General features: G+C 42.1%; 1 pseudogene; it reads right to left on the reverse strand.

Annotated features, from left to right (window-relative positions):
- Window positions 1-1,121: 1,121 nt before the first annotated feature.
- LOC131831168 (ATP synthase subunit d, mitochondrial-like) lies at window positions 1,122-1,494 on the reverse strand (annotated as a pseudogene).
- Window positions 1,495-8,493: the final 6,999 nt, after the last annotated feature.

Below are 8,493 nucleotides of genomic sequence, written 5' to 3' on the forward strand. Positions count from 1 at the left end.
ACCCATACCCTGTAGAAAGAACTCTTTGTTACAGAGGTCTTTTAGGCACACCTGTGCTTACTGATGGCAGTGCCAGTGGCCCCTTCTTGTAAGGAGGACAGCACTGTTATTCATCTATGAAGTTATTATATGACTTAGTGTTCGATGGGACATTAGATTCTGGGTTCGTGGCCACACAACTTTGAATGCATGTATTTTTTCCAAAATGCTCCCTAACCCAATGCCTTTTTCATGTATGGGAAGGCTTAACAATATCACATCTGAATCTTCCATCCTAAGTAGTGAAACTGAGACATACAGAACTTTGACTTTGCTTTCTGGCTCTGCTTAACATGTACATTTTCTTTGAGTCCAGTAGGAGTAAACCTCTTGAGAAAGTGCTTTTATTTCTTGGCCAACCTTTCCTTGAGCAGAATTCCAATTGTGCAGGGCCTGAAACCACTAACTAGCATGTATGCTGATTTGCCTTAACTGCAAGAACAAATCCAATTAACAAATCCACAAGGAATCGGGCTGGAACTGAGCCATTCTTCCAGGTGGAAACATCTTTCTGTTAGACATGCATTTGTACTATTCACCCACAGTCCTCCAGTTGTCCAGATAATCCATGGCCTGACTGGGGGAGTTTGGAGTCTAATAAATTCATCTTCACAAACTCTGGGGATTGATGGCCAACACTTTCAGTGACTTTTCTTTCTAATCTTTATCATTTCCAGTGCTGCCTCTCTCTAATTCTGACACGAGACATAATTCAATAAACAATCGAAAGCAAAACCTTTTTTGCTTTCAATTGCTACAGTGAAGTCCTGGAAAGGAAGCCAGTTAAGATCACATGAAATCCAAGGTCCAAACAAACCAAAATAACTCAGGGCTATCAGTGCTTTGGTTCAGGCTGCTGTGATTGTACCATAGAGTGTTTTCTACCTTAAACACCTCTCTTCTGCAAACACAGAGCCCTGCAGCTTCCTTGATTACTATCAGGAAGTTTAACTATTATGTCTTGTTGTATCTCAAAGGAGATAAGAATGCCTACACTGTTTATAGGAAATACACTTCCTTTTAAAATCATCACTTGCCTTCCCTTCCAATTAACTGGTTGGGACTTGATCTTCCTCAAAAAGTCAGATCTGCTTCTTCTTGACTAATTTGGTTTCTGGGAAGACTTCATTCAGGTCCTCAATGGTCATCTGATCAAATGGAATGATGTTCCTCATCTTCTCCAACTCTTTTTCACATTCTTCAACCCTGGCCTTGAAGAGAGACAAAAACTCAGCACAACTGTTCACATTTTCTTTTTCTTCAGCATCCACCTGAACAGTATATTTATCCTCTGGCACAGGAAACTTCAGGGCATTAAACTTCTTCTCAAAGTCATCTACCAAGCCAGCCTTTGCCACATTGGCCTTGTAAGCCCCATTCGATAGCAGGTGGTTTCTCAGAGGGAGTAGCCGACTTGGAGGTAAGTGTCTTATTCCAGGATTTCAGGGAGTTGCAAGGACATTACCTTGGAAAATAATAGCTCATATTTTTAAAAGTTGCAGCTTTTCAGAATACTTTCAAATCTATCATTTCTATTTTCTCAGTGGTCTTTTGAGGAGGGTAAGACATATGGTAAGTCATAGGAGATCAGTTATAGGAGAAACTTCATTCCTACAGGGCATTAAATAAATTTCTTAAGCATACACCTTCCTAAGGAACAGTCTGAAAAGTAAAAACAAAAACAAAACAAAACAAAAAAACTAGGTTTATCTCAAGACTTCTGAGATTCTTCTGTCTTGCTGCCTGCTGTATGGCCTCCCTCGGGCCCTTGTGATTTCTCACTTCTTTCTGGCAAAATGCTCCACTTTGGGGGACATTTAAAGGTATTACCCCTTCTAGGGCTAGTTGAATCTTACTGGAATTCAAAGCATCATACAGAAGTTCCAAGAGTGGAATCTGTAAGCCTGACTCTTCTCTGTGTGTTGAGAGTTTGGGGACAGTAGATCCCGTTCTTCAGTCCAATGAGTCAGGATAATTCTAGCCTGGTGTGGACATGCTTATTGGGATTTTTACAGAAGCAGATTGTGGGGGGGGCTCTTTTTCTAAAGTCAGGGTCAGTGATGAGTCCTCATCAGTGGGCTTCTTAAATTTCTGAAATCAATTAGATAGAAGATAATTATCTAAAGACTTTATTGATTTCAAGTTAGTATTTACCTTTGTTTTATTTTTACTAGCTGGACGGAATCATCATTGCTAAATGGCTAAATAAATTAAAAAAAAAAATCATTGTTTTAGTTCTCTGCTAGAATGAAAAGTTAACACTTCTACCCTGAGTCCAAAATAATACTTCCTAAACAAAACAGTAAGACCCTGTTGAAATCAGAAGAGAGGAAAATGCCAAAACTTCAATATATTTTGCTCTCACATGAACTCATTGTTATCATGGAATTTCTTTGTGTCTGCCTAGCACCTTTGCCCAAAGGATTTCCCATGGGTCCTCATTTTCCTAAGACCTCCTAGCACCTGAGGTCCCATTTATCTCTCTTCCTCCCAGTAGTGTCTGGGGACCTTGGGGGAAAGGGTAGTGTTCTGCATTTAGTCTCCAGAAGCTAGTTGCCCTCATGTGGTTTGCATGTGTGCATAATGACATGCTCGAAGTATGACAGCCAGTACCATCTGGGGTGCCTGGAGCAGTGTCTGGGAGCCTGTGACAACTCAATCTCAGGCCAGAGGATGGGGTAATGTATTGGATGATTATAGATACCTTTTAGGCAGAGCGCCTCTTGGCATTAGGATATCCACATCTGCTAAAGCCATTATAGTCTCTGTTCCTCATGAGTATTACAAAAAGAATAACCACCTATCTGGCTAAATCAGAGTTCCTTCCTGGCCACCATTCTCTGGTCTGATCCAGTCTGTGCCAAACAAATGTTTTGGGTGTGTCAGTCTCTCATTGAGGGTCCTGGGCAGCCTTAGACCTGCTTATGTTGGTAAAGTGAACCAGGCCACTCAGTACTGAATTGATATCCCTGAAAATTCATTCGGAAGCCTGATATCGATCTAGTGGCTAATTGCTGGGGGAAAGACATGTGTCCTGAATTCAACACAGCTGGCCTCTAGCGACCGACTAATGTCAGTGCTTCTGAATCTTTAGAATATGTACAAATTATCTGAGGAGTGAGAGCACATTCTCGAGCCCCAACCCTATGAATTCAGATTCATTAGGTCTGGGGATGTGCCTGTGACTTTGGTGACCACACTGAATAACAGTGTTTTCTCTGCTTACAACAGAAAGTGTGGCCTTCACACCACCAGCACTGTCATCACTTGGGAGCCTGTTAGAAGTACAAGTTCTAGGGCTCCCACCAGGCCCACTGAATCTGACTTTATATTTAGCAAGGGCATTCTTTTCACCTTAAGGTCAGATATGCACTGATGTTTACCATTTATTTAGTGCTGAATACGGAGTGGCAGATCATGGACTGGGAAAGATCCTCAGGAATTCCGATGCTCTCGGTCCTTGCCTCCAGAAGCATAAGTTATTCATTTTATGTTGCTTTGCCTGATCACATTTCTATGGGTATCTGTATCTTTCACCAAGATTTTAATAACTTCAAAAGGCTGGGGCCAGGTCTTAAAATCTTTGTACAGAATATTTGGTATATAGTAGGCACACATCAAGGATTCGTTGGTCAGTTGGTTGATGGTGAGAATGGTGTGAAGGCACTTCCTAAATTGAAGGTAAGGTCTCTGTTTCATTCCTAAAGAGAGCTGTGTCATGGGTTGTGATCTGTGTTTAGTTGTTCACTCCAATTTACAAACCAGGGGCTTGGCCAATGAATTGGATTTGGGATAAGGCTAGAGAGAGTGAGGGATGAGGGAAGGAGAAAACTTGAGAAAATTTCCTTTGGGGAAGATTATAGCACCATTTGCCAAGACAGGAAAGGCTGAGGAAGGTAACATAGGGTGAAGGCCATGGTGAGGGGTGGAATCAGAAGTTAAACTTCAGGGGCACCTGGGTGGCTCAGTTGGTTAAGTCGGACTCTCGATTTCGGCTCTGGTCATGATCTCTGGGTTTGGGGATGGAGCCCTGTGTTGGGCTCCATGCTCAGGGAAGTCTGCTTGGGATTCTCTCGCTCCCTCTGTGCCTCCACCCACTCATGAGCTCTCTCAAATAAATAAATAAATCTAAAAAAAAAAACTTCCAATGCCACAAGATATTCAGCTGGAGAGGGGGACTTGGCAGTTAGATGCACAGATATGGAGGTGAAGGGAAATGAGGCCTAAAAGATGTGAATTTGGGGGGTGCCTGGGTGGCTCAGTGGTTAAGCCACTGCCTTCCGCTTGGGTCATGATCCCAGGGTCCTGGGATCGAGCCCCACATCGGGCTCTCTGCTCAGTGGGAAGCCTGCTTCCTCCTCTCTCTCTCTGCCTGCCTCTCTGCCTACTTCTGATCTCTGTCTGTCAAATAAGTAAATAAAATCTTAAAAAAAAAAAAAAAGATGTGAATTTGGAATCTCTAGACTCTCAAGTGCCATGTTGTTCTCAATTTTAAGTTGTAGGTACAGGGCTATTTAGCAGAATATAAGAAACCCAGATTGGATGATATCAAGCCATTTTCAGTAGTATGCTCTGTATTCCATGGTAATACAGAGGCTGCACATTTTCAGAGCGCTGTGAAGCCAACAGTCTCATTGCTGGGGAATTATTCATAAGTAAACAGAAATGGAGTCTGATCATGCAAGCTTCTGAAATCCTATTTGTCCTTATTTATGTATAACTCTCAAGTGTGAGTATTCACTCTCCTAGATCAAAGAAAATTAGAATTTACTTGTTTAATTGTGACCTTGGTTATTGTTCATTTACCTCTCCCATTAGGCCTGCTGTGCACAGGCAGGCCCTCACCCCTGGTCCTGATTGTGCTGTACTCTCTGGTGCATTGGGAATATCCAAAGTCAGTCCTTGAATGAAAGGATGGGGTGTGTGGGGGGTGGTGTGGAAGATTTCTAGAGAACAATACAGCAAGAAAGTAACAAGTAGAAGTCTGACATCCAGGGAAGAATTAGAAAAATTGTCAGAGTTCAATAAATCTAAGACCCTGAGACATTTACCTAGGAAATTTTCTACCACAGCTCATAACTCAAAAGGCCCTGCACGCTCCTGGCGATGACTCTGAGTCATCAAGGAGAGGTTGAAATGCATTCAGTCACCAGATTTAAAGTAGCAAGTAATATGAAATACATCTATGAAATTATTTTACAAAAATATAGTCAAGAGGAGCATTTTGGACTTGAATATTTTGTTCTCAGGACAACCTAACATCACATCTAAATTGGAAACTTTATCACTCATTGATGTCATCTGTTCTTTCTTTCTTTCTTTCTTTCTCTGCTTCATTCTTGATAAATGATTATCTTTGGCAAACTGTAGTCATTTCAGTTGAGCGATGAGTATGTGGTCCTAGTTACATATAACTTTGAAGATTAACAGAAGTCTTTTCTGGAAAAATTGCAGGCCCTTGCTCTTTGCTTGTGACAACGGCATTTTCCTTCTGAGCACAGTTACCCCTCAGTTACCAAAGAGAAGAATGCTGGAAGTCTCTGCCAAGGAGTAAGCAAATGTACACCTCCACCTGAGGGGGAGCGAAGCAAAGGAAGAGAAACCATGTGTGCAGTTACCACCTGGAAAGCCTGTCAGGAATGGACTGAGGGTCCCTTTTGGGAGTGAAAGTTGTACTCATGTCCATGCTCCCAGGGTGGCAGCAAACACGCGTGTCCTTAGTATATCATAGGTCCTCAATAAATAGAGGCAAGACTAGATAAAGGTGAATTTCTTTCCCAGTTTGTTTGGAAGGGTGTGGGTTAGAGTTGGAGTCTCAGGCAGACCAGTTCTGTGAGCTTTTTCATATTGGATGGCTTAAGAGTGGCCATTTCTGAAGAAACTACCTAAAACTTTGCATGGCCTCATGGAAATACTAGTCGGTGAGTTTGGGATGAAGGTCTAATGGCAGGTTAGAACAACTGAAATGAAGGTCCCCTTGAAAGAGGACCACAAGAATTCATTCACCAGGTCCTTTTCCTCAGCCCTGCACGCACGTGTGCACACTCACACTCCTGGGGACTGAGATCATGCCTCCTACAGGACATCTGAGCTGCGTTTGGGGACTGAGGTGACATGCAGGTTTGAGGAGTAGTTGTTTATTTCCATGGATCTGACCTTCTGACAGTATTTGTAAGACAGTTTGGGGATAAAGGTGTTTTAGAGCCAGTACCAACAAAAGCTGTGTTTATGGATAACAGGGCAATTGTACAACATTACACTGGGAAGAGTTCACAGAGCATCCTGCCAGCCAGCGTTAGGTACAAGCTCCACTTCCAAACGTCCATAACATGGCAATTCACAATGCCTACTTCCCTAGACAAAGTGACTCAGTTTCATCAAAAGTAGGATCTAGAAAAGCAGTGCATCTAGGGGGAAGAGATCTGTTAAGTCCCAATATAAGGGGCCTCCTAGAGCGTGAGCTATAGTCCTCACAACAGGTAATGCTAATCCCTGGGAAAACTTGAAGAAGTTCCACGCTAGCACCGCACTCAAGGGCCTAAATGGACCATCTCATCTAATCTTCGCAGTCCCATGCATGAGGCACTGCTGGGTCTCCATCCCCAGATGCAGGAACAGAGAGCCCCACAACTAATAAAAAGATAAAGTAAGCTAAAGAAAGTGAGATAGGAAAGATAGACAATTAACAGGGCAAAGAAAGCCTTTTCCGTTCTTCTTGGAACAGCTGGGCCAAAATGTCCATTTTGATACATGTCAGAAGATGGTGTTTTTGAGTATTAAAATACCACCAGATACCCAGAGATGCCTTTAGGGCTACTCAAAGAATAGAAGGGTGATAAGAAAAAGCCACCACACCCAGGAGGAGAAAACACTCTGAAACTCTAAACTTTTGTGAAACTGGATCAGGGCCAAATGTCAGCATTTTTCACCTCTTTCCCAGATGGCAGGAGGCATTTCACACCGCTTTTCATAATTTCAATAAATCTGGTAAGTGATATGCATCCTCTGCATGCCAAGAGACATATAATATGTGTATCAAAATAGATGTCTAGGTTGGTTTGTGACAAGAACCAGATTTCAGCAACTGAAGAGAACAAATCTTGCCTGGCTTTGGTTCAGTGAATGGGTGAACGAGAACCAGGATCACTTTCTGCTTACTTTTTTATTCCTCTTAATTTTTAAATGTTTCTCCTACATTTGCTTATTCTCTAAAAACCCCTATCTTGATAATTTCTTTTTGTTAGCAAACGCTTCATCACTCACAGCCTTATCTGGCATTGTTGCCAGCTGATGGTACAAAGCATTAGGATTCAGTAATTCGTTCAGCCATCCTGTGAATATTTAGCGAGCTCCAGCTTTGTATCAGGAATTGTTTTAAGCACTGGGGATATTGTAGTGAGCAAAAGAAAGTCCCTGCTTACCCAAAAAGACTGAAAATAAACAATGAACAACTTTATATGCAATCTGTCAAGTGATGATAAATAATAATATAAAGGAAACTAAAGTGGGGGAGCATGGATAAGGAGTGATGGGGGGGGTATCAAGGGCCTCAATGACCAAATAGTATTTTATCAGAGACTGTAAGGAATTAAGGAAGCAAGTTGTGAGAAGAGAGCATTCTGATGAGCAAGCATGGCCAATGCAAAGGTCCTAGGGTACTAATTTATTTATATTTAAGGACTAATAAGGAAGCCAGTGAGGCCAGAACAGAGAAAAGAATGGGAGAGTAGTAAGTGATAAGGCCAGAGAGTTCACTGGGCCCTGTGGGCCCAGCTAAGAACTTTGGCTTTTATTCTGGGTGAGATGGAAGGATAGTGGCAGGTTTTGAACAGAAGAAGTAAATGGTTTGATTTCTATTTTCAAAGTTTATTCTGGCTCCTACTGGGTAATCTGAAGGCTGTGGCAGGGGAGCTGGGACAAGAGTAGAGGCAAGAAGGCTTTTGCAGGAGTCAGAGTAATGATGATACTGACTGGGGCTGTTCTGAAGGCAAAGACTAGAGTCTGCTGATGGATAAATGGTTGAGTGTGAGGGAATTTGAGATGATTTCATGTTCTGGGGAACCCTGGTTATGCTTACAAACTTAGCAAATAAAATGTATTGCCTACAACACAAAGCTTGTCACATCCAGGCTGACAGCCCATTTTATGTGCTATTTTGCACACATTTTGTACATCAGCAGGGAAAGTGGAGCCCAGAGTGTGATGCTACAGGGCACTGCTGCTGTCAGTCTGTCATCACAGATTGTTCTGGAGCTTTCCTAGAAGATGTGTCCCTTTTAAGTTTCCATCAAGTAATTATAAAAAAGCACAAAAGGGGGGTTTCTTTTTTGAGCCATTTCAAAGAGTGACTCTACATTGAACAGTCCTGTTGTAACACTATTCTTAATAAAAAGTTAAGAAAGAGAAAGCAATTTTTCAAGTAAATTTACAAATTTGCCAACCTGGGTGTCAACC

Source organism: Mustela lutreola, chromosome 5, assembly GCF_030435805.1.
Source record: "Mustela lutreola isolate mMusLut2 chromosome 5, mMusLut2.pri, whole genome shotgun sequence".
Classification (NCBI taxonomy): Eukaryota; Metazoa; Chordata; class Mammalia; order Carnivora; family Mustelidae; genus Mustela; species Mustela lutreola.